This window comes from Cupressus sempervirens, chromosome 9 (genome assembly GCF_028749045.1).
Source record: "Cupressus sempervirens isolate cs-2001-9-10 chromosome 9, ASM2874904v1, whole genome shotgun sequence".
Lineage (NCBI taxonomy): Eukaryota > Viridiplantae > Streptophyta > Pinopsida > Cupressales > Cupressaceae > Cupressus > Cupressus sempervirens.
The window spans coordinates 733,318,895-733,346,047 of NC_143126.1; the positions used below are offsets into that span (position 1 = coordinate 733,318,895).

Consider the following 27,153-nt stretch of genomic DNA (forward strand, 5'->3'; position numbering starts at 1 on the left):
ACTTCATCATTTTGCAAGACCTCTGTGATAGAAGGAACGAGAATAATGCCAAGATCAAATAATAAAATATGAGAATAGATACTTCCTAAGAAGAATATCCATCTTGCAGACGTGGATAAGGAGATAGAGAGGACCATGTGCCAATTGGTTGAAGTTGTTCACCTGGTGAAGACCACAAGGGAATATGAGCTCTTAGTGGTACATCATCTAAAGCTCTGAATAGAAGAAGTCTAAAGGTTGCACTGGAATATCTCTCAGTCATCCAATCTACCATCCTCAATTTATCCTGCTCCAATGAGGTTCTCTCACCCACCCCTTCAATGTGTTAATGTTTGGTAGCTTCAGTTGGATAAACTCAAGAGACTAAACTGAAGTTATATATAAGTTTATATTTGTGTGTGTGTGTGTGTGTTTAAATAATAAATTATTATATTAACAAATGATATGCCCCTTCCCTTCATGGATTATGCTATAAGAGAGATAGTTGCATTTTGGAAAATATATACCAAGAAGGCAATGCAATTACATATGCAACGATCTTCCAAAAATAACATGGTATCAGAGCAAGTTCGTTACCAAGCCTGTGAAGTTTTAGATATTCCAATATGCATATTTGACAGGACACTTAGCTGCATCAAAGAATAAGGTGTTTCAATTTGACATCCTGCTTTGCTGATTATCTCATCCATAAAAATATGTGGAAGTGGCTCATTACAAGGGACAGATGACCCTCCATAAAGTTGCAGAAGGGGGAACATGTGGATACTGTTAAATTTCTATTGCATTAGAAAGCATGGCCACTTCTTGAGCATGACTGGCAATGTAGAATGACTTTGCATTATGTAGTCCAGACCAAAACTGGAGAAGATGAAATATCAATGGTTATTTAATTCTCAACAAATGCAGATTGAATGAAAGATATTTTCTTCTCTTGCAGATGATAGCTGAAGGCATAGGTAATTCTCAGGAATTTCTAAACAATTGTCCACTAAAGTTGTTCTTTAAGACAGAATGGAAGAATTGACCAATGAAAGCTTCAATTTGTTGCAAATGACTGCTTCTGTAGGAGACATTGAAATGACATTGAATAAGAGTCTACGATGAGATTGTAATTTGATTGAGTCCGCAAACCATAGACAGTACTTGAGGATATAGTATTTGTTAATATATAGTGGTTAAAAATATGAGAAAGGTGCAATTCAAAGTATAGTAATAAACTCGATACCTAATATAGCAATTTAGTATTGCAAAGCAGCGGCTAATTAAAAGAGCCACATTATTAATAAGAGATGGATCTATTACAAAAGCTATTGACTAAAATGACATCATATATAAAGAACCAATGTACAGGAAATTGTAATAAGGTCAGTCACTCTGCACCATACAGGTACAAAAATGCCAGCAGAAGAAGAGGACACGGATGTCATATAGTAGGACATGTTTCTAATAACGAATAAGGAAGAAGCAACAATTTAGAGCTTCCAAGAACTCATCAAAAAAGACATAATACATACATTGGAAATATCTAACTCCATTTACAACAGTTGATGTGGGTCAAATAATATTATGCAACCTGTTGACTAAACATGATGGATGTGACCTGACTAAGGATAGCAAACAACCTCAACTCATGGTTAAGGTAACCAAAATAATGATTGGGCTGACAGAAAAACATATGAAAAGACCCCCGAAAGATAGTACACGTAGTACTCGACACGCCAATGGGGGTGATAAACTATTATATACTATGCAAGTTGACCACTATTACCTACAGAGCACATGATGAACAGAATCGCATACAAAGGAAATTAAAAGGTATGAATACATTTTTTAATTCTTATAATATTGGATATATTTTAAATTTCACAGCTGTTACATATATACCTATAAGAACATGCAAATAATGTAAACAATATTTCATTTACTTACAAAAGAAAGTCATAAATAGATAATATTTTAGATATGTTCTATAATTAAAAGAAGCTTTAAACAAGCGTATGTGGAAGCTTTATAAATACTTTGGTGTAAATAAAGAGGGAATTTGATATTGTATTAGAGGATCCTTTGACTATAAGAGGTTTGGAGGTTAATATAAGTGGGCATTTTATATTATGGGGGGAATTATAACCAATGTTTATATGGAGACTTTTTCCAATCTAACACATATGGACCTTCATTGAGACAACTTGTATCAAGGATGCCGAGATAAGTATTTATTATCCTTAAATATTTCATTTATCTACTCAATGTAGTCTCTCTCTTATTTGTTATTTTTCAATATACTATAAGATCCATTTGCATTGATCTTTTCTTCCAAGAATGTTATTGGAGGAAGAGGGAGATTGGGATTCAGAGGGAGCCTACTATTTCATTAGAGACAACCTTGAAAGAGAGGGAGCAGATAGAGGATATGATTCTGTCAACCTTCTGGTGATCTCGTTCATATTGAGTTAAAGGGAGTAAACCATGTTGGGATGGATTCTCCAGTGATCAATAAATTGTAGCAGTCAAGAGGATTGTAATTTATGAATATACCTTGTGACTATGTGATTTTAATGGGCCTACCCCCTGTGTACATGAGGAAGTGACGACTACCAAATGATGTCACTTGTATCTATAGAAGTTATTGAAAGGTGACGATCTTACAATAACTTAATTTTCTATTATGATGAGTATCTTACAATATTTATGTAGATCATAATAGATTATACTTTTGCATGGTGGATGTTTATATGGTAAGCATTATGAGAATGTGTGTGCACATACCTTACAAACATTTTTGAGTATATGGTGAATGTTATGCGACTTGATGTTCTGGAGGCTATTACTCAAAGTACTTGGTAAATATCTTGCATCTCATTTTGGAGGCCATTAGTCAAAGAGTATTTGGTGAATATCATATATTGTTATACTGGAGACCAATACTCAAAGGTGATATCAAAATGGTGAATATCAAGTGTTGATATTCTAGAGACCATTTACTCAGAGTTTTGGTGAATATCATATGTTGATATTCTAAAGACCAATACTCTTGATATTATATGTGATTAAAAGGATGGAAATTTGTCATGCCTAATATTACCAATGGTGTAATATTTGTCTTGTGTTTATCCTCCCTAGCTAAGAGGGTGTGTTAACTTTTTGTAGCTTCAGTTGGATAAACTCAAGAGACTAAACTGAAGTTATATATAGTTTATGTGTGTGTGTGTGTGTGTGTGTGTGTGTGTGTGTTTATCCCTTCATGGATTATGCTATAAGAGAGATAGTTGCATTTTGGAAAACATATACCAAGAAGGCAATGCAATTACACATGTAATGATCCTCCAAAAAGAACACAATGAAGGTCTAGTTTTTAATGATTTGTCTCCTCATTTGGTTTGTTGATCATCTACAAGATGACTTTCGTTTTGGGGGCATCGATGTAGTTAATGAACACTGATATTAGTTGTTTTCATTAGTCGACAAAGTTAGTTCCCAGTTATAATTGGTTAACAATTGCTAATAGTTTGTAGTTTTCAATAACCATCAAATATTTCATATATATTTCTATTGTAAACATGATTAGAGTGATTGGAGGGACCACTGTGTTTAAATTCCAGAACTAATTTTGTAATATCTCATGAATGAAATGAATTGAAAAATCATTCTACAACTATTGACATGAATTCATATTGATTTTTTAATAAATTATATTGTTCTCTATAATATGTACTTCAGTCAAAACAGTAAACAAAAGGCACATTTGTGTTGAAGATTATGGATGCAATAGAGATCTTTATCTTTGATATTGCTATATGTTGAAATTGAGAAAAGATTTATGATGTTATTTCCAAGTATCCATGATGTGGCATTCAACGTGTGTTAGGTGTCATACTCTAAAAATTTGACATTTTATTATATAAAGAGACATGCGACATGCAATGAGTCATGCATTTGGAAATGCAAAAAGATATATTTTTTGGAAATTGAAGAGATCTTCAATTGTGATATGAAGAGTCTCTCAATTTAATATATATGTGATTGCTTTGTGTGTTAACGGCATCAAGTTGAAAGCATTGTACTTGAACTTGTATTATTAATAAAAGAGATATTTTTCTGGTGTAGTTGGGTTTTCCTGTTAAGTTGGAGGCTTTTCTAAGGGTAGATGTGGTGTGTCTTTATGTGCCTATTTTTTTGTGCTTTCTTTATTGTTGTCTATCATTATTTCTGGGAAAAACATGTTGTGATGTGGAGCCTAATCAGAGTCATAGCTTTATTCGGCATTGTTTTCCCTTCGATTATTTCTATGGGGGTTTGGTGGCAGCCCCCAAGATAGGGTCAAGGGGCAACACCCCTGTAGGGGTTTTCAGGGGTAGCACCCCTGAAGCCAAAAATGACTCACTATTGTAAAAGGTCCCGGCTGCTATTTTTCTATTGGACAACTTATTCTAGCCCTAATTTTGTAAGTAGCAAAAGCTTGTATAAAATGGCTTGGGGTTAGGGATTTCATAATATATGATAATATTGTAGTGTCTTACGGCGGTATTGAGATGTAAGGGATTGCGGATTGTAATCATTGGATAATAATAATATTGGACTTGTTGGTGGACGTAGCCCAGAGATTGGGTGATCCACCCTAAATCCTTGTGTCTTGTGTTCTCTTCTATGTGATTTATTACTTTCTGATATTGGTTATATTTGCCTGTAATTGTTATTTCTGTTTGCGGTTAATCCTAACAAAACATTAACAAATTGGAACTATTTCATCAATTTACATTCACACCCTAAGGTTTAGGGAATTTAATTGAGTGCACAAGTGTCAAGGAATATTTCACATCATCATATTCTCTTCCTTAGATGTTGCAACACCTAGCTCATCTTCTTTTTTAACCAATTATTGAAATTAAACTATAGTGGAGGATCTTGCTAGCTTGGGCATGGCTAATGGTGCTAGCTTGGTAGATGGATGTTTGTCAATGGTGTGTTAAGGGTCTTTTTTGTTTGTATCAACTGGTATTGGTTTTTGGGTGTAGGCTTGTGTTTCTTCTTTTTTTACACCATAGTTGTTGACTAGTATTTTGGTGGTGGGTGGTAACATTGGTATCAAAGCCAATTTGTTGGGGTGCGATGCTCTAATTGTTAGCCATTATGGTCATTTAATCAGTAAAATGTTCATCTTCTTGAGTAGACCCTTGTAGAACCTTACTAATTAATCAAAAAAAAGTGTTGGGCTAAGCACAAGTTCCAAAGTTGGCAATACAATATGGTCAAATTGGAGCAAAGAAAGATTCCAAAGTGAAGCAAACAAGCTTAAACCACTTTGGTATGATCTACTTCAAATTATTGAACTAGTGGACATGGTCTTTTAAATAGACCTACCTCCACATGTGAAGTTGTATTCTATTGTGAATATGGAAAACATTCATCTATTGGAACCTTCCATGCTAGATGATGGAAATCTTGTGTCACCTTCCATTGAAGACCATGCTCCTAATGTCTTAGAAGAAATGGAAGAATTTTATCTTTCAAATAAAAGTAAGAACATCTTAAACATTTCATCTTTTTAAACTTTCATGTTATCTTCAATTTCAATTTAGAATGAAAGAAGGATTTTAATGACATCCACAAGACTAGTCAATCTAAGGGACCACAAAATCACAACCTTGAGCTAACTTCATATTCCTTTTCATGCCTAACCTCCTATTATGGATCTTGATAATCAAATTGGGAGTCTGGTTGATCTTATCCTCCTCAAATAAGCCATGCATGTTGTTGGCCTTTGAGGTGAATTTCTACTGAGCCAGGATGTCTTTACATGTTGTGCACTCTATGAGAAAGTGTCACTTGATCTCAATCACACTTGTCCTACAAAAAAAGCAAGATTACGCCTCTTTGGGTCTTTTCTATCTACCACTCTCACATCTAAGATGATGGAAACCCGTCCTCAATTGTGCGGCTAACAACATAGCTTTCCCTTTAATAATTGCCCCTAGGTAAGCTTTCTTATCATGATCTCAAGTTGGGTTCAACACTTCGATGTACTGAGCCTTTTTTGGACCCATGTGATTAGTCCACATGACAATCTAAAATTTTGCAATGACAAACTTTTTTATTTCCTCATTGGTATAAGGACACTCTTGTAACTTGACTTTCCATATCCTCAACCACTTTATATTTTGTTTCATCTAGGTTTTCTTCCTACACACCAAGGTCTCTTTCATCATAATTTTGGACCATCATTGGTTATCCATGTTTTCAAGTTTCTTTAAATAGCTTATTAACCAACTTATTGCTGCCAACATTGATGGGAAAATACTGGCTTCCACTAATAGAATTTCATATGGCACCGAGGTTCTCACTTTGAGACTTCTTGTGATTAAGTGCTTCTAAATTCTCTCTAACTATCTCCATCCTCATTTTTTCATGATGCCTCCACAAACTTTGTAGTCATTAAGAATAACCAGCATGACCAACAAACCACAAAGAGTTTTCGTGGTCTTCCAATCCCAAAGTTCAGCATTTTTTCATCTATTTTGAAGTAGATATGACTCTTTCCATCCCCACTATATGTTGGGAATTAGTGTTCACATCTAGGTATTAGGAATATTGAGTGCGTAAATAATTTGGAGTTATACTATTAAGTTGTTGATAGACACCTTAATATTTTTAATAGTTTGGTAGGTTTGTTTAAGAGTTTAATTTAATTAGAGTTCGTATGTTGAATTGTTAAACCAACTCAACCTATTTGGGTATATTATTACCTAAAATATAGGATTGAAGAATCCTAGAAATATATATTGTATTTGAATGAAAAACATAATTGACACGTCTTAAATTCTGTTTGGCTTCTATTGCCCCATATTTCTAATTTGGTATCAGAGCAATTCAGATTTTGTGCCTATTATTTTTTGATGTAAAGTGATTATTGGCGTTCATTGTAGCGAAGTGGAGCTTCCCCATTTTGATGAGACTTCTCAGCATTGGGATAGTGGAAAATTCAGTTAGTTGTGGATCCATATTTTCTTGCAATGCTTGCTCATTTTGTAAATTGGTAGGCCTCATGAGCTACAAGTGTATTTGCAATCTGTCCAATACAGCACAGATAAGTTAGTACAAGCAGTTTGCACATGGTGTAATGGAGCATTGCAAAAAGCATTATAACGAAAGTTTGGAGATTTAAAGAAAGAGCACTCATAGAAATGAAAAATGCTCAAAACTAAAAAGTGAATATTGTGGGAGCTTCGTAGAAGGAAAAATAGAGACTTCATGGATGGAATACCAAAGTGTGATGCATCTATATTAAACCATCCACTGGTTTCTCTGGGCAGACTGTGATGTAGACAAATTGCTCTTTTTTGTTGGTCTCATTCATTTATTATTTGCAACAATCTTTTATATTTGTGGACTGGCTTCATTCTCTAGGCCATATCATCAATTTTCGTAGTTTGGTGATCTTTAGTTCTAAGTAATGCCTTTTAATATTCTCTTCCTAAGATCAAGTGTTATTTTGATCTATTTTTAGTGGCTTCATTTTTGTTAGAGGTGCAAGATCATATTTGAAAGATCTCACCTTTACGCATCAGAAGTAGCATTAACTCCTCTACATTGTGTATGGTGTATTGTGGATATAGTAGTGTTGACTTTGTGTTCATCTTTTGATCGTAGTGCCTTATCCAATGATATAAATGTTGTAGCTTAGTGCCTCACTCCAAGGAATGTTTCGAGCACTTTCTTCCTCGATGTGTAGGTAATGCAACTAGTTCAATTTGATTACGATTGAAAGCATATTCTTTTGTAGTGAAGGAATCTTTGATCTTTGTTGGCTCAACCCATGTTACTTATTTTGTAGCACTTTATAAACACTTAGATTGCAAGAATCTTCATTGTGGATGATCTGCAATTTAGATCTCTTTGTGGAGTTATGATTTGAGAAGTGGAGGTGCTAAAACCTTTGATTGTGATAGATTCAATGAAGCATAATATTCTCCACCAAAAATTCGGGATACACAAGAGACTAAATAGTATGTTGATATACTAAGAGGAATCAACATTCATTTTCTACTAAAATTTGATAAATAAAAGGGCACATGCTTTAGGATCCACATTCACGTATTTTGGTGAATATTTGGAGTGTTTGATTATGATCACAGAAGGGGTAAAATATTTTCAATTGTAGTCAAGTATTTATTAGTTTTACAATATTAGGTTATTATTTATTGTTCATTTATCCTTAGTTTTGTAAGGAGATATTGTATGTCATAGTCAAGTTGTATTATTTTGTTGACAATAGCATTCATTGTTGTGTAAAAATTGTGTTAATTGTAATTGGAGTGCATGATGGGTGGTAATCGACACTCCATGTAAGAAGTTCAAATCAAGAAGGGGAAGATATATTCTTTACTCACAATTGACAAAATGGGTCTCAAAAGTCAAATTTGCTAAGCAAGTTGCAAATTTATTGGAGATAGGGAGATAATTAGAGACCTCTCATCAGTCACCAACAATAGGGCCACTTATTAGTTTTGGTGGCATTTTATTTTCCATTTTTTCCAGTATGAATAAGTGGAGTTTCACATTATCCAGGGGAAATAATAATCATTGCTCCATTTCCCTTTTTGTACCAAAAAGACTAAAGCCAAGATTGGTTTCTAGGTGGCAGCAACAACCGTCTCCTATCATTTATGATTAGAGTGGCATTGATCTATAATGGTGGCTGCATACACGACAACGGGAACTTGGTTCTCAAACCTCCTTTTATATTGTGGTTGGATGTGTATGTCCCAAATCACATTCCTTGACTGACAGTGAATGGATGTGCTTGTGCCCATTCACAAAAAGATGTAAGTGGTTGGATGTGCTTGTCCCCAATCACTTTCGTCAGTTGATTGTGAGTGGATGTGTTTGTCCCCATTCACTAGATGATGTATGTGAATGAAAGTGTTTCTCCCCAGTCACATTTGTTGGGTAATTATGATTGGATGTGTTTGTCCCTAATCATAATAGTTGTGAGTAGGAGCATTTGTGATGGACAATCTCCCCATGTTCACACTAAATGGGATTAGGAATTAGTATTCACATGTTGATGTAGGTATTAGGAATATCGAGTGCATAAACAATTTGGAGTTATACTATTAAGTTGTTAATAAATTACTTAATATTATTAATGGTCTAATAGCTTTGTTTAACATGTTATTTTAATTAGAATTTGTATGTTGAGTTGTTAAAACAACCCAACCTATTTCAGAATATTGTTTCCTAAAAAATAGGATTGAAGAATCCTATAAATGTGTATTATATTTGAATGAAAAACATAATGCGTGAAGCACCTAATATTTTTTTTAAGATTGTTTTTGGCTTCTCTCATCCCATATTTCTAAATACTATATCCTTTTTGTTCTATAAGTCTCCTAGTTGAGTCTATAATGGAAGTCAATCCCCAAATATTTTTAATCTTTCACAATTTCTAACGGTTTCCTTCACAAAGGAAAGTAGTTTGTTTTTCCTTCCTCTTTAAAGGAAAAATCATGATTTTTGTTTTGATAATGTTCCTCTACATCATCACTTCCTGACAAACGTGTTCCAAATCCCCTAGGTTATTTATTGATCCATAAACTATTTTTGATATGAAGATAAGATTGTTGGCATAAAAAAGTAGCTTAACCATGTATCTTGCCAATCGAATGCCTTCTCCATCTATTTTTTCTAACAAGGTTTCTAATTTATCCATGTGTAAACCAAAAAAATTGGGGTAATGGACATCCTTGCTTACCACTAATGTCACTACTGAAATGTTTGGACATTCCTTAGTTCTGATATTAGCTCTAACTATCTCATATAGTCTATGCTTTGTCACTCTATACACATCTGAAATGCCTAATTCTTCCATTTTGTTACAAAACTTGTCTTTAGGCACTGTGTCAAAGGCTTTCTTTAAGTCCACAAAAAAGCAATTTGCTTCTTCCCCCAATTGTCCCATATTTTCTTTATCAAATGTCAAAGGTGATGCAACGAACAATGGTAGAATGTCTACATTTGAAGCCAACTACCCTTTTGTTCTTTTTCCTTCACCTTCTACCCAACTGTTGATTTTACATTCCATCATGCTCCTAAAGAGTTTGTCAAAAAGATGGTTGATCATAATAGTGCAATAATTAGATGGGTTATTGACGACCCCACTCTTAAAGAGAAAAATAACCACACTAGTTGTCAAGTCCATCGGAAAACCATCTTGAATAGCACTATCGAAGACTCCTTTATGTGTGAAGCATGTCAATGTCCCTAGCCTTACCACTTGCTATTTTCTTTATTCCTAGTTTGATATCATCCACTATGAAGAGTTCTATCGAAGTGTTGACTATGGGAGGAGAGTTCTTCTCATGTGCCCACTCATAAAGTAACTTTGCATATTCTAACCATTGAGCATATGTAATATTATTCACAGATTCGTTTTCCTTTGTTGTAGTTCCTTCCAGAAATCTTTGGGGTTGTGTTTTCCAATAAATATTAACACCCTTCTTGCATTTACATACTACTTTATTTTTTCTTAGATCAATTTTGCATGTTTCTTCTTGTTTTCTTTGCTCATATCTTTATCTTTTATAGATCTCTTGGCTGCCTTGCATTCTTCATCATACCTCGGATTTGCCGGAAAAGTATTTGCACCCCTCTTCCTATGGAAGATCTTTTACATGCCTTTAATGCCTATATAATAGGAACCAGCAAACTACTATTCACATGCCCAATCTCCTTATTGACCCTTTCACCTATCAAGATATTGTCTATTTCATGAAGTTGTTTAAGAACAATGCTAACTATGTCCTTGTTTTCCTTATTGATGAGGATTTTTCCTTTATTAACAACTGCCTTTTGCCTATGGAGGTCTTTCTTATCATGTGGACTACTTGGAACAAAGTCCAACCTAACATAGAGAGGCATATAATTTAACTTTGTCTCTATAGGACCTTTTCCAATGTTGGACTCTATCACTCTAGATGTAAGATTTTGAGAACAAATAACATAATCCACCACACATTGCCCATTGTACATTTTGCAAGTGATACCTACTCAAGTAGGCCAGTCCTGCGTGCCATTGCAAATAACCATGCCTAACAGACTACACAACCCCAATAATTCTGCCCAAAAATGTAAAACAACCCCATTACTGTCTTGTAAACCTCTTTTCCAAGATTGATCATCGCCTTCTTCCAACCATAAAGGATTATTTTATCCCTTTTCACCATTTCTCAAATGTAAAGATTGATTGTTGGTTGTCCTTGCATTGAAGTTCCAGCTAGCATTATTTCTCCTGAAGTGTTGAATAACATTAAATCTTTTTTTAATGAAGCATATGGGTCTTCATTGTCTATGTTCATTTTCTTGTAGACCAGAGAGTTTGTTTGAGCAAAGTAACTAGTAGCCAACCAGAAAATTGTCTCACTTATTGTTATCTGCAGCCATACATATTGTTTATTTGGATCTTCTTTTTCAAATTTTACAAGTTCATACCACTTCTCCTTTATAAATATTGTGACTCTACTATGTCCTTTACTTGTTTCATTCCCTTTGTTCCAAATTGAAAATTTCTTGTAACCATCAAAATACAGGACCATGTAACTGTCATGCTCATGTGTTTCAACAAGATTAATAATATCCTTCCCTTCTGTTGTAGGCCCCAGTGACCTCTTATCTATGGATAGCCTCTGCAATTCCAACTTATTACATTTAAGTGATCCTACAAGGCCCCTATTTCCTATTTATTATTCAAGAAATGCTCATTGATTTGAGATTTCCCATTTTCCAACCATACCCACTATCCCACATTTCTATTTGTCTTTAAGTTAGATCTTTGTCTAGGTACAACTGCATTCCTCTAAGTAGCCCTTTGTTTCTAAGGTTAATATTCTTATCCTCTAGGTTTCTCAAGTTAAATTCTATATGTCTATCCCTTCCTCTATCCATCCTCATACCTATCATATTTGCTTGTTGAATACCACTTGTCCACTTCATCTTATCTCTAAGAAAGTCCCTTGCTAGAATTTCGGTTCTAATTATTTTTTCCAAAGTCTTTCAGCCCTTTGATAATGATATTTGCAGCCTTGCCATGTTTTTCTTGTTCTTCCCTTATCTATGTTTCATTTGTTTGTTCGATGATTCCATTTTGTTTGTCTTTTGAACCATTTACCACGTATGACCAAGATTTTCCCTCTTCCATCCTTTCCTTTACTTGAGATTCTTCATATTCCATGTCCGTTAGGCTAATTGAATTTCCTTCAATTGTGTGGTATCCACTTCTTTTCCTTTACTCCCCGTTAATCTCAATTATTCCAATTCCTATTTTACAACCTCAATATCTTGCTATCCTATATCTATTTTTCTTTATGTGTTCATTATTTGCTCTTAAGATTTTTGTTCTCTTTTTGTTTTGCTTCTATACTCTATGGTTTCATACACTTTTTTCTCCTCTTCCCAATTCCTTGTTTCTAGAGTTTTCATCTTCTTTTTTAAGTTCGTAAACTCCTCCACATATAGCTCTAAAGATCACAATAGTGATGTTGTGGTTGGACTATAAAAAACATGGTTGCCTTTTTTATCTTCGTCACTATCACCTTTGTTCACTATTTCTACTCAATATGAATTTGACTTAGGGTTCTTATTGGTTTCCACTTGTTCTTGTAACTCTTTGTTTTCACTCTCTTTATGTTTTGTTTGCCTCATGGATTGGTTGGTCTTGTAAGAGATTTTGTTCACCCTTGGCAAAATTATTGCAAAATGTTTTATGCATTTTCCTAAACTTTCAGCTTTTTCCTAAGTCTTAGAATAACTTTTTATGGTTTCGTGTTTACTAGTATTGATCTTCCACACGTGCTACCTGCCTATTTGAGAGAATCTTCCAGAACAGATTCCCAAGCCCCTATTAGACATTCTAATCTTGCCAAATATTGAGGTGTTGAAGGCTCACTTGCAAGTTGGTTCCAACCCTCTTAATGCAAAAGGTTTAACATTGGGCTTTTAGTTGGGTTTTTGTGCTATCAAGGATGACTTGGATGGCGATTGAACTTGTCTCTATCAACTACTTCTACGTAGGACATGTTTCACTAGGATGGATCCTATTGAACAAGTTCGACTATGGCCAAACACATCATCCATGGTGTTCTCCTAACTAAATTCATGACCTGAGTGATTCAATCATTTAATGCGTATGTCTTTGTTGTAGCTTAACAATCCAAGTTTTTTAACTTTATTTTAGTTTTTTTCTTACTTAAATGGGTCATTTTACAAGTGAGAAGAATAAGGCTGAGCTTGGGAACATTATGAATTTAAGTTGGCTAATTATGCTTTTATTGTTCATTTTGGATCACAATTTGAGTTTCCCAATTAAAGATCTTTTGGTTCCACAAAAGATTGTAACACACTATATGGGGAGTGGTGCCCCACTTCATCCCTTGGATGTAATTTAACCTTTTGCACCCTTGACTTTTCAAACCAATCTGCCATAATGAAGTGGCAAGGCTGTCCAACGAATGTTTACCCTACCTAGCAACCACTCGCACAAAAAAACATAAAACACACAACTTGCAGAAGCCATGACAATGATAACTTTCATTTATTAAAATAACGCCCTTCAAGATACACCACAAACTGAAAATGGGCCTAAACTATTACATGCAAAAATACATAGAATGCAATGGGCTGATCATGCCCAAGAAGGATAAAACCTACTCAATTTTCCTATACATTCTGCATGATACTAACCCACAGCCCACGTCTTTGATTTACTCAAACTCTTCACTAGTCGACCCAATCTGCATCCCAGCATCATCCCTTCATGGGATGAATCAGTCACAAAACATGCTTTTTTCTTTCCCCCTTCAATTTTTTACTTGCCAGTCAATTCCCCTTGATTTTGCAATCCCAAAACAACCTTTTATTTGTCCATGCACTTGCCCTTGTCATTTCCATTCACTCTTGTACATTTATTTTCTAATCTTTAACATTTCTAGACATTTTTTCCTCCAAAATGAGCTTCCTATATTTTGCATGCATGCATGCCCAATGCTTTCACAACAATTTTGTCTCTTATTCTTCCCTAGTTTCTCTCATTATTGGATAAAAGATCCCCACCACTCAATGCTTCCCTTTTATCTTACTAAACTGGTTTGGCTCTTTTTGGGCTATTTAATACAAGGATATTTGAGTTGCAGATAAGTAAGCCACCAACAAAAGATGGAGGCATAAAAATATAGTGATATACATAAAAGGCAGTGCAAGGGTTACCTCAAGAGTGAAGGGTCAATGTCATCATAGATTACTCAACCACCTAGCTTTTACATTTTGTTGCTGAAGTTATTCCCATTATTGTTGAAGTCAAGGATACTATAGAAATGAAAAGCATCATTGTGTAAATGTATCCACATATTCATGTTGCTCTTAAAAAAATTATGCAATTTTAAAAGAAAGGCATCTTATTTTGGAATTGTATAAAGATATCATGGCATTGGGAAGTTCTAACATTAAAGAGCTAGTCATAGTGACTATTGTAGTGCACATTAATGATTGGCAAAGTTCACTCGGTTGCTACAGAAGTGATATAAGCTGCTGCAGGTGATACCAAAGTTTCCCAAATGATGTTGAAGCCATCTAAAGTGTTTCAAACCTTTTTAACTCATCCCAGTCATGCTAAATCACTGAATAATCACACACAAAGCCAAAGTTTTCTGAGCCTATCATTACTTATTTTGTCACTCGTGTGAAGGACAATGCACATTATTTTATGTAATTAGTCATTTATTATAGGTGGTGGCAGAATTCAGTTGTGAAACTCTATAAATGTGCAATATTGTATTCTCAAAATGACATAGAAAGATATAATATAAAAAATTGATTCAATCATTATTCTGTTCTGTATTTTATATTCCTTTAGAGTGAAGGAAAATCTCATGAACCCAGATGCTTCTGCATCACATGTTCTCTGAAACTATTGCCACAACCATTTGGTTTACTCTTAATTTGGGTTGGTAGAAATACTAGAATGAGGTTTTCGTTCAGCACCCTTCTCAGCTTTTAGAAGAAATTAGCGAAATTTGGTGATATTCACAAAGTCTCAACAAAAAACTCCAAAATCTTTTTTGATGAAAATTCAAATGTTTTATATATATTCTTTTTTAATTTGTCAAGTTTAAAGCAAAAATTTCCTCTTGAAGGATGAATGTTAAAGTTTTACTGGAGCTGATCAAGTAGAGAAGAGCATGCTCACCACCATGAATATCAAGCATATTCCAATTCAGCATGCTGGCTACTTCTCAAATAGGCTATATGAAAACCAATATTTTAAAAAATTTAATAAGAATGATAAAACTTGATAAACAACACGAGCATAATTGCAGGGACTAGGAATTTATATTAAAGCCAGGTCATAAGCCCACATAATCCTAAACACTGCAATCTATAACGAAAAACCAAAAACAAAGTTACATGCCAGGCACTGAAACAAACAGTAGTTTACCCAACAGTCAAAGAACAAGAATCTGGCCAGCTCAATAAAGGTAAATTACATTGGGTATGCTAAAACAGCAATGACAGCATGTGATTCTTTGGGTATCACACCCACAACCCCCTTCTTCAAGTTATTCCATTCATATAATACTATAAAGTTCTGACCACAAAAACAAAATTATTTTGAAACACAAAAAATAAATTATACATTATCTGAAACCTTTGTCGACATTAACAAACTGTTGAGAGTCAATTTATATCGATCCATACCCATATCTCACAAGCAATAGTTGATATAAATTGTCTGAGAACCAACTGCCCACTTGAACTTAAAAAAATGTAACGCGTAATTTGATGCACTTCAAGAGCATCGATGGTAACAAATTACAGCTTATATTGTCACACTCTAGGATTCTAAACCTAAAGCAGATGTAAGACGCATAACCAATCAAAGAAGAAGTAATCAATTACCAGAAAGAAGAAAACAATTTTTTACACGTCACAGATATTAAAAACCATGCGAGGGCTACATCTTCGCCCACAGTTAAACGTAAACAATATGACAGAGAATAATTGCATTTTAATACACGAAACAGAAGGAGGAATGAATCTCTGAACCATATTGAGCATGACCCACTAATGCATTAAACCAAGAAAACTCATAAGCTGAAGAGAAATTATTAGCAAAAGCTACCTGAGCATACGATGAGAACGTTATAAGCTGTGGAGCAATCCAGTACGCATGAAAGAAAACTGGTCTACGAAAAAGAAAACCTGTATCGTAACATAGACGGTCGCATGAGTAGCTTTTCACAATATATATTGGTCAGATTTGAAACTGAGAGAGCGAGATGAGAGGATGGATATATGATATAATATAAAATCTTTTACCGTTCTTTGCAGTCTTTATATTTGCTTTAATGCGGATGAGTAAGGAATGATATTTTGGGTTGGAGTTCAATCACCAGTTTGTTTCTATTTATAATGGGTTTACTATTCGTCGATTTTTTTTAATGCATGGAAGTCTTTTCTTTTTAAAAGTTATCTTGAATTATTTAAGGGACACTTGTAAATATTTGACTTTGATACATGGTGGGAGATCAGTCGATTATTGGCATGGAAATGTGAAGGAAAATACGGTAACCATACAAAGAAGTGTTGAAGGTGTTTTGGAAAGTAGAGATTGTAGTCTTTGCTTATGTGGATTGTGTTATATATTAGGTTTCATTTGTATTATATGGAAGAGAGATTTTGACTTCATAGTTTGTATGGAAGAGTGTTATATTTTTATCTTTTAACAAGCTATGAACGAGTCCTTGTATTTAAAGAATAATAATAAGTTATAATAAGTTTATCTGATTTTTATAGTTGTGCATTTAATATGGTATAAAAATATTAGTCAAGTTAATATGGTATAAAAATATTAGTCAAGTGAAAATAGAAAAGATAATGTTTGGAGATCATTTTCAATTGTTATTTTAGAAAATAAAATTAAAATTAAAAAGTTTGAAGGAGAGTGGTCATATTAATTTGTATTCTAAATTTTATAATCAACAGAGTAATCTAGTTAATGAGCTAATATATTATGGTAGGCATGTAATTAAATGTGGTTTACATCATTATATGTCAATGAAAATATAATATAATGTAATTATATTCTTCAAGTCAATATGAATAGTTGCAATTAAGAACTCATGTTATCAAAGACTAAGGGACATATGCCTTGACTAGTATAATCCTTGGAAGATAGAGAATGCAGTGTTATTAGAGTTTGAAGTAGCATTCTACTTTTTGGAAGAAAGATGGTGCAATTTTATTATTGTTTGGAAGTGTTATGGATTGTCAGTAGGTATTAGTTCTTTTCATATAGATGTTGGGATTATAAAATAGTTGATTTGAAAAATACAACACAAACCTAGATAGTGTGATGTGACACAAACTTCAATGAATAATTCGGTCTATAGAGAAGCCTTTTAGGTGGTATGTTGAATTAGAGATAGTCAATTAAGCTAAGTACTATTTGAGATCCTACCAAAGATAATGTTTTCTATTAAGAAGTTGATGTTAAATATTAGAAATGGGTCTAAACCAAGCTTAATTTTTTTGTATTATGTTAACTAAAGGACAACTAATTAATACATGTATCAAATTATTAAGGTACTTAATTGACATTAATGTGCTAGTAAGAGGAAGCAAATTAGGTGATGCTCATATATAAGCACTTAGCTAAATTAGCAATAAACTGTACTAGATAGTCACATATTGCTTAGCACTAAGTTTTGTGATCTAAATCTATAAGCAAAATCATGGGGAAATATTTTTTTACTCTTATATGATGATAATAATACAACTATGAGATTGTGCTCTTAGGACATTCATTATACCAAGTTCTCATGTAGTGGTTGTTTATCTCAACAAGACAAAATAAGATGGCAACCCAAAATATAGTTGATATTGATCTCCTTCTTGCAAGTAGAAAGAATTTATTTGATTTGAATTCTAAAATAAATTATTGAAACACCCATCCGATTGTCACTAAGAAAAAATCAACAAATACTATTCAATTGATTATGTACTTTATTTCTCTCTAAAAAAAAGTATGCACTTTATTTCTTAAAGAAAGCTTAATGTTTAATATTCATCATTCTAACTTCACATATAAGAAATAATGAAGATTAAAATATATGTAATTTAACTTAAAAATTGATTGTTTTATCAACTACTTCTCTCTTATTTAGCCTTTGGTAGGAAATCTCTATACGAATTTATGAGCTTGCCTATTGTAGCCAGTGGTTTTGCTATCTTGATTTAAATATAATGTATTTATTTTAATAATAAGTGTGGTGACAATGTGGAGTAAATGTAGATTGCTTTAAGATAATTAGTGATCAATAGGTAATCATTTAAATAAGGCCTCAAAAAGTTCTAGTTGCTAGGCACTTCTATTAAAGCACAAATATTACTTTCTCTCATGTTTAAATTCATATGACTTTTCTAATTGTGTTTACTTGATATAATTATTTTTTCAATATTATTTGATATTTAGTCAATTCAATCACAAGATTAATTGCTCTAGCTAATTTGCATCCCTTTTCAATATCTTGCCCAAGAATTATATCCATATTTTTCCAAGATCATAGTGAACCTAATCCTTAACCTAATGTTGAGTTCTAGTTGACCACTTGCCATGTTTTTAGAAAGTATAAATGACTAAGCAAGAGGATTTAAAGTGTGTCCCACGCATTTACTATGCATTTGGGAGGTCATTTAGATGTTATTTTCACTCAATTATTTAAGATGAATCTTTAAGAAACTTTTATTTTTAAATTTATTAATTAGAAATTACCAAATGTTAGGAATTTTTTTTTTTTTTTAAATTTTTTTTATCTATAATAATAGAAGTAAAAGAGCTAATGCTATTTTTAATTCTTATATTTAAATAGAGCTTACATAAAATAAATTAAAATGAAAACTAATTATACATTAATCTTAAAAATTTAAGGAATTTTGTATTATTATTAAATTTTAGAATCTATCTTTGATGTTATTTTTCTTTATCATATATTTAGGCATTTAAAGATTTAAAAAAAACCAATGACATAACAAAATTAGTACATAATTTTTTTTAATAAAAAATTTAATATATATATTTTTTAAAATTGATTGGTAATGGGTCAAAGTTAATTATTATTAAATGTTTAGCTCAAGTCGATTCAAACCCAAGATCACCTCCCACATAATAAGTTCACAACTTACCATTGTGGCGTTGGTTCTTGTCTTTTATTGAAATGATTATTTTTCTAAATCTATCTTTAACTTCTTCTTTTTGCTTTATTAAATAATTTAGTCGATAAGTATTATCTTTTTAATAAAAATATTTTTTTATTATTTCTAACATGCTTTTACAAATTCAAAGTGCAAGAAATCATGTAGTTTTTGAACTGGCCCATCTTCAAATCCTTTTAGATCTTTACGACAATATTATTGTTCTAGTAGTGTCATTCTTCTTATTCATGATTATCCTCCATGTCAAGGCCAAAGGTATAAGTACAATGATACTTATTAAAACCATTATCATAGTTGTGTTTAATTGTCCTCTCCACTACAAATGGTTGGTCCTTTTTTATATCTTCCTAGCTATAGAAAGGGGTTCTACTTTTTATCTAGTACAAATTATCAAAATTGACCTTAAGTGTTAATGGGCCCTAGGTCTATTCGTGAAGTTGAATGGCTCACAAAGAGCCCAGAGTGCAAGGCTCCGAGACATCATAAGGGATGAGGCCGAGATCCTACACAGAGATTTTGACGATGTAGATATTAACCTTAAACGTTTCTTAAAAATTGCATAATTTTTAAAATCAAACACTTCAATAAAAAAGAACTACGAAAAATAGATAAAATTTTACCCATTGAAAAACGTGACCAATCTTAGTTATCTACCTCTACACCTAATCGTTCTCCTCTTGTTCAATTTTTTCCCTCATGCATTGAAATTTATTGATCAGATAATATTTTTCCTTTTTAAGATAATATCACACTTTGTTCGACAATTACGCTCCATAAAAGACAAAAATAAAAATAAAAATTCGATATACTCTCCTACGATCAAGGTCAGAAATCCCCGGAATACACACAGAAAAGATAACCTAGTACGATCAAACCTCTTAAACTGCAGAGCTAACCCGGGTTTAGCGCGGGTTAAGGCGGTCGAAAAAGGCATGAATAAATATGCGGTTTTCCATTAAAGCGTACGAGGAAACAAAAGAAGCATTTATCAGAGAAACTACCTACCTGGAAATACGTCACGGCGAGTATATTTTGCTGTTCTTAACAGTATTCCGCTTGCTCATTCTGCTCCAAATAGAACGCCATTAAAATACCTCGCGGCACCTGTATGAAATGAAAGGTTACAGACAACTGTAAATATGGACTAGTTTAATTTTGAGTGTAAGGTGAGATATATAAATATTGTTGTTATTATTATTATTAGTATTATGGTACAGAGAAGAAGCACGAAGAGCGGAGCAGAGTTAGGCAGGATATATTTAATCTCGTAATAATTATTGTAATTTAAATGTTGCGGTAGAATCCGGAGGTTGAACGGTAGTCTCTGCTCTCTGTGTGGGGTCCAGCAGTGGCTGGAACGAGGAGAAACGATAAATCCACTTTGATACGAGGATGATCTTTCTTATAGGAAATTTGTGTGTTGATTTTATTTCTTTATTATTTTAGGTTAATGCTATTCTATTATATGATTTTTTGTAGTTTATTTAGCATTTTGAGAAAATTGTGTCTTGCGAGCATCAAATTATTCCTCTCTTTGTTTGTCCTTTTGTTGTTATGTTCTGATAGTATTCTTTCTCCTTTTTTCTGTTTTAAAATTGTTTACATCAATTATAACACAATACTTTTCTATTTTATTATTAGTAATTTATATTTTAAATAGTGAAAAACGTTTTATGGTACTAAATAATTTATCTTTTATAATATTTAAAATATTAAGAATATAGAATTATTAGGCGAAGAAAATTATTTAGTTTATAGGTACATGATTTCATATTTGAAAGGTATATTCTTTAAAGTTTTTGTTTCATTAAGTTGATTGTTAAGAAGCTCATACTTAAATAATGGCAGCTGGGAAGTTTAAAAGGTGTTGGACCTAGTGTGTCATGTGAAACAACTCTTCATTTTCACATGAGGTTTGAAAAGGGGGAGGATTAATCTTATTAAAAGCTAAATTAGAGCAATACACTACCACAAGCTTTTGCAACACTTTAAAACCTTCTCCTACTGTTATTTTCTGAAAGAAGAATATGATGCACCACAAACCCTTCATTGTTGGAGATGAGAACAAAATACATTAAGTGACAGAAATATGGAGTATGATATTTGTTGTGGCTCCACAACACACACTGCATATCAAGCACTTGTCAAAAAAGAAAACCACCTTTTTGGCTCTTTTGGTTTTTGTTGTGATTTCGAGTCTTTGAGGTCTCGCTAAGTTAGTTACTAACGCATCAAATTGTGGGCACTTGCTAGGTGCTTCTAATAATTAGGCATCTTTCTAGTGGCCTTTGGAAGCCTCTCTGCATCCTTTTGGTCTTTAGGTCCTTGTGTTTTTCTTTTCTTGTTTTATTTTGTTTTTTGTTTTTTTTCTTTGTTTTATTTTGAGTCCTTTCAGAGTTTTGAATTTCCCATGACGTCCAAAACCCCAAAAGGTCTAAAAGTCTACATTAGTGGTTTTCCTTGTTTCTATTTCATCCCTTACCCATCTTTGGCATTACTTCGAAGCTTTGAAGGTCTCATCACCTCTAAAACCCCAAAGGGTCTAAAGGACCAAAGTAAGTCGCATTGCTAGAGTTTACCATTTCGGACTTTCAATGTCCAAAGCCCGAATAATCTTGTGATGAGGGTTAATGCCATATACTCTATGCAACTATATAAGGGCATCTTGGGCAATTTTTTGGTCATTCTACAATTGTCTTTCTATGAGCTCCTAGTAGCGATTTTCTTATAGTAGTTAGTAATCTTTAAGCAAGCTTTGAGTTTTGATTAAGTTGGTAGAATCTTGCTCTAGGGTGGTTTTTTTTTATCAAGAGTCTCTCTATCGCATATTTTTCTCTCCTTTTTCATCTTTTGAGGTAGGATTTAAGGGTTTTATTATTATTTTTCTTTTACTCCTTGTATCTAGGGTTTCATATTTTTCGTCTTAGCTTTGGCTTTTTCATTCATCAAAATTGTTTAAGTGTTTGTCCTTTAAAATTTTGGAGTTTTGAACCTTCAAAACTCTAAAACCCCTTAAAACTAAAAAGTCCTCAAAGAAGGTTTAGCAGCCAACACCCTAAGGTATTTAGAGCTTCAGTGTTTCACACTCTGAAACTCCTAGACTCGTTTGAGACTATGAAAGTCTATAATATGAACAATGTTTTATAATGAAGACATTTTACATTATAGGAGTTTCATACTCTGAAACACCTAGGAAGCCCACCACATTGAAACACCAATAAAGTCCCCTCTAGAGTGAAATGAAGCCTAGTTTCTTCAAATTGCACAATATAAAACTTGCACAATCTGATATGTCTTTCGCATTTTGAAAGATCAAAACTATCAAACTCTAGCTTCCTTTGTTTTTAGGTAGTTTGTTGAGTTTAATCTAAATATTCTAGGCTTTTAGGGTTTTTTTTTTTTGTTAGTCTTAATTAGTTTGATAGATTAATAGTGATTATATTTATGCTTTGAATAAGTATTGTTGATAATCCTATTTTTGTGCAAAAACTTTCAAGATATCTACTTCTTAGCTAGTGAAATATAAGTACATGGGCAACAAGCCTCCTTCAAAGATGGGAAATTGATATATCAAAATCAAAGACCCAAATATAACTCACATGGATTGTGATGATTTTCTACACAATGTATCTAACCGGATACCAGATTTGAGTATTGCACAACTTTGGTTTTGATTGGGTTAATTGATGTTATTACCCATCCTATGTTAGTGTAGTCTCTGACCTCATCATGACACTTGCACATTATTATGTGGAGAAGAAGAAGATAGTAAAGAACAAGGTTGGTGAATTATTTTGGATCTAAGACTGGTATCATTGAGGTTTTCTTCCATATTCTTAAGGTGGACACCTTCTATTTTATCTTCATTGAGAAAGGAACAAGGTAGTTCAAAGACAACATGGTCATTGTTGATAAGGTGATAAATGAGAACCATTTGATTAAGTCTCTTACATAGGATAGATTGGAAATGATTGGTATGAGAAGAGGTTACTTTATTAAAGGCATGGGTAATGGACTCATCCTTCTAAGAAGAGTGTCTGGTCTTCCATCTACATAAATTCTTGAGCCATGGATTGTACATATGATCAAAAGTAGGAAAGTGAGGATAGATTGGGTCCTATTATTAGTGACAACCTACATGACCAATAGATATAAGTTAAGGATAACCCAAGGTTCTACATGAACTGGACAACATAGTGTATTTTCTTAATGCTAGAGTTGAATATCTTAGGATTTTAAAGAGGGGATCTTTCCAAGATTTGAATGCATGGCCTTGTGTAGTGTAGCTAGAATTAGTGAAAAGGGAGAAACTTAAGGATGCAAGTCCATAATTTCAAATTGTTAAATATGCTTTAATTTTTGTGGTCACCTGGTCTATTAAGGGTAACTATGCTAAGAGATTTTCTAAGGAATCAATTGCAAAGATTTGTGTCAATGGGGCATATTACATCCAATTCAAAACATTCACTTACATTTGTATAGGAAGGTGCTAACTAAATATAAAGAATATTTCCCAATATCCTTTGGGCATACTGGCATTTATGGAGATAGATAGGGAGTTGATTAATGCATATGAACGCATTAAGCACAAGAAGAAAAGTTGTTGGGAGTTTCCCATTTTCATTGGAGCTCATTTCATACAAGATAGCAAAGTGTGCAAGTCCATTAATTAAAAATAGCATGATTGGTTGCTTGAGAAGTTTAAATTGATATGACCAAGGTTTGATCCTATTAGGATAGATATTAATATTGCGTGAAGGTACTACAAACATGAACCACATTTAGAAGATCATTAGATCAACTTCCTTGAAGGCTCTGAAGTCAAGATTAGAGAGCATTACATATTGGACTTGGCATTGGCACAAGATGTCCTAGAGGTTAGCATTCATCTAAAGGTTTGGGTCAAGGACTCCAACCATATCTTAAATCTTGTTTATAATAAAGATAAAGTGTTTACTCAACCCATCCTTAATTCAAAGATAGCTTGAGATGAGAATTATGATGTAACACATTGGGCTAGGAACATTATTGCCTTGATGGTGAGGTGGATTGTGAAACCTTTTACATGTTATCTTGTGCCCATGAAGCCACATCTGAAACTGCCTTCTAAGTGGAGAAAGGAAAAGGGGAGAAGGTTAATATTCCTACATTCAAGTTAACTGCTCCTTTGAATCTAGAGATAGTATCAATATGCTAGATCTACAATTCAAGGTCTTGTAGAGAAGTTGAGGGTTGAGAAGGAGAAATAAAATAAGGATAACATCAAAGAGATAGAGCAAGCACAAACTTTCAAGGAACCTTCTATATTGCAAGTAAAGAATGCATCTGCCTTAGAGAAGAAATATGTTGATCTAGTGCTAAAAGGAAAAGTATATAAGAGTAAGTGTTCTTCAATGTCACCTAAATTGGGGCCTCTTCCTAAGGATCTTGAAGTTGGCGATAAGGAAGACATTTTCTACTCATCCATAAGAAATGATAGTTTAAAAATGTAGAGACAACTAAGAAAGAAAACAAATATTAAGTGTCTTAGTCTCTAGACCCTAAGGATGTAATCAATCAAGATGAAAGCACTGAGAGTGAAAAGGAAACTAGAGGAGATATGGATTCAAATGAATTTTAAATTTATAATTTTGAAGCAATCCCTAGATTATAGGATCCACCAAGTCAATATGTAAATCCAAATTATTTTTCTTCAACTACATGAGCTCATACAAATAAACATGAATTAATTATGAAATAGGTGCCAACTGAGGTCCTTCCTCTCCAAACTACTATAAACAAACATCAAACAAAGGGATCTAGTGGGGATGAGGTGCCCAGGTCTGAGGAAGATATTTAGGTACTTGTCTATCCCCAAATGGAAAAATTAAATAGAGACAAATCAAGAGATAGTTAGGGATGATACTAGGGGATAAGACCGAAGAGTAGAGAAATGAATTGGAAGAAGGTGAAATAGAAGTTGAAAAGGTCATTGCAAAGCCTAAGGGTGTTGACAAATTTTCTATACAAGAGGATCGGTCTCAAGTATCAATTCCTCCACCACCCTTAGTCTCTTAGTCACTAAAGAAGAAGATATGTAAGAAGAAGAAAACTAAACCAACATCTATGCTATGAGTAGGGATGGTGGCTAGTTCATCTTCGAATGAAGATATAAAACATAATACCAAGATAATTAGGCATACTGATTAGCAGGAGAAAGCTACAACATAAGTGTTAGAAATAAGAATCCTCACGATTAGCAGGAGAAAGCTACGACATAAGTGTTAGAAATAAGAATCCTCACAACACAACTAAGAGGAGGGGCAAATTAGTTGTGTGCTATATTTACAAACTTTATACTTATCAACCAAATCACTAATGAAAGATATAACAATAAAAAACCAATGCGAACAAGATATAAGCCAACACCATAAGACATAATATTTTTGTTCTTGAGGAAAACCTTATTAAGGGAAAATTCTTAGTGGGGATGGCACCCACAAGATCATGCACTAATATGGAAATGTTCCTATTAGGATACTTGACCCCAATAGGAGTTAATACAAAGCATTTAGTACATTAGTCCCTATTAAAGGATGAAAACCTTATTAAAAGGTTCACAACCCTATTAGAAGTTGTTTAGAACAAAATTTTCACTGCCTGAGCGCATTTCTCAAAGGGTGAAGGTTAAATACACCTTCAAGAGGACTTATTTTTTGAAGAAAAAAAGATTAAACCCGCCTTAGATGAAATGAATGTATGACAACTCAATTGCTTTTACATCGCCATTGAAGTACATAAGGAATAATCTTAGATTCCACTCGTACCTCTATCCAAGCATCTAACCAAACCTTTATCTCTACTCTAACATCCAACATCAAGGCTCATATCTATAATATCCACACCTTATATCATACTTTACAATATAGGAATTAGGAAATACATTAAGAAACCCCCTCTCTAGAAAAATTATAAAATCCTAACAAATGCTACATTATTTTGGGTAGAAAAGATTAATTTGTATTGGAAATTTTATCTTATTTGAAAGGAAAAACGTTATTTGTACTCAAAATTATTTTTTATTCGTATAAAAATTCTATAAAATCTTGGTGAATCTTTCATTATGGAACCTAATGAATTATTAGACTTGAAGGTTAAATTTAGCCCACTTTTATAACTATAATTTCCCTCCAAATTATTAAATGGGAGCTTGGTGATAATTCCCCCAAGATGGGATCAATGCATAGTGCCCCTAGTGTGCTCCTTATCATAGTATAGGGAGGGATTGAGGAGGCAACACCTCTGTAGGATTTTTTGGGGGAAGCATCCACAAAAGCTCAAATAAATTTTACTATTTTAGTAAGGTGTCTTACTTAGTTTTATACCATCTAACATATACTAACTTGATTTTTTGTAACCATTGGACAATATTATATCAATGGCTTAAATTCTATTTTAGACCAAAATTTTAAAGGACACAAGGTTGTGCATTAAGTCTCCAAAATAGAGACATGCTTCCATTGTCAAACATATTTTGGGCCAAAGTTTAAAAGGACAAAAGGTTTCATATAAAGTCTCCACAATAGAGACACATACAAATTGCTAGTTATGACCCAAGGTCAATATACTTGAGGAGGGGCGGTGGGTGTGGTGGTGAATTAGTACACTCACTATGCACAACTATTTTCTCTTAATCACACTCATTACTTCTTCATAGGTTAGTGCAGGCTATAACTCAACCGATCAAGGTTAAGCAAAAAATATACATCACATGAAATTAGCATCACATAACACAATATTTATCTCATGGAAACCTAGTTAGGGAAAAAACCACAGTGTGTGAGTCAATCCTCACAAGTTTGCACTCTTTTGAAATTCACTTGGTCAAGAGCTTATCCCTTTTAAAATATTACAAAT

General features: G+C 33.3%; 1 protein-coding gene across 4 annotated transcripts in view; it reads right to left on the reverse strand.

The window, feature by feature from the left end:
- LOC149540799 (uncharacterized) overlaps positions 1–20,436 on the reverse strand; it is a 49,158-nt gene extending 28,722 nt beyond the window's left edge. Inside the window, exons 1-2 of one of the 4 annotated variants that reach the window (XM_089801884.1) lie at positions 20,263–20,436; positions 16,166–16,245 (exon numbers count right to left, since the gene is read on the reverse strand). The gene's annotated coding sequence lies outside the window, so the exon portion shown is untranslated. Of the gene's footprint in view, positions 1–16,165; positions 16,330–16,362; positions 16,429–20,262 lie in introns of those variants that run through there. The other 3 variants (XM_089801883.1, XM_089801885.1, XM_089801882.1) reach the window with 3 other exon arrangements.
- Between the last annotated feature and the right edge of the window lie 6,717 nt (positions 20,437–27,153).